Raw genomic sequence first — 467 nt, 5'->3', positions numbered from 1 at the left:
AGATATAAGACCTGTGGCTTTTATGTTTTTCAATGCTCTCATAAGTTTAAGATGTTATAATGTATAGTAAGAAATACACATCATGCAAACCAAATGACTTCACATTAAACTCACACTAGTTTGTTCTAAATTTGATGATATGACTTTTTATGAAAGAATGAAGTTTTATATTCACACAAACTACCCTATAAACTAATTAATAATGGTCTTGCCTTATGACTCTATCACTAAGAATCAATGTAAGAAGAACTCTCATAATTATAAAAGTAAAATTAAAGTAAAACATTGTATATTTCTTCATTTAAATAGTGAACAGTTGATATTGCTCACTATGAAACACTTTGCTTAAAAGTAGTAAGGAAAATGAAACATGGATCAATGAGACAATAAGGCAATTTCATATCTATGTGCACTAAATGCCAGCTCCTTTCAAAAAATAATACAGGGGAATGAGAAAGAAAAGCTAT

Source organism: Propithecus coquereli, unplaced genomic scaffold (genome assembly GCF_000956105.1).
Source record: "Propithecus coquereli isolate 6110/MARCELLA unplaced genomic scaffold, Pcoq_1.0 Scaffold112, whole genome shotgun sequence".
NCBI classification, from domain to species: Eukaryota; Metazoa; Chordata; class Mammalia; order Primates; family Indriidae; genus Propithecus; species Propithecus coquereli.
The sequence above is the reverse complement of the archived record's forward strand: the minus strand, read 5'-3'. Positions refer to the sequence as shown.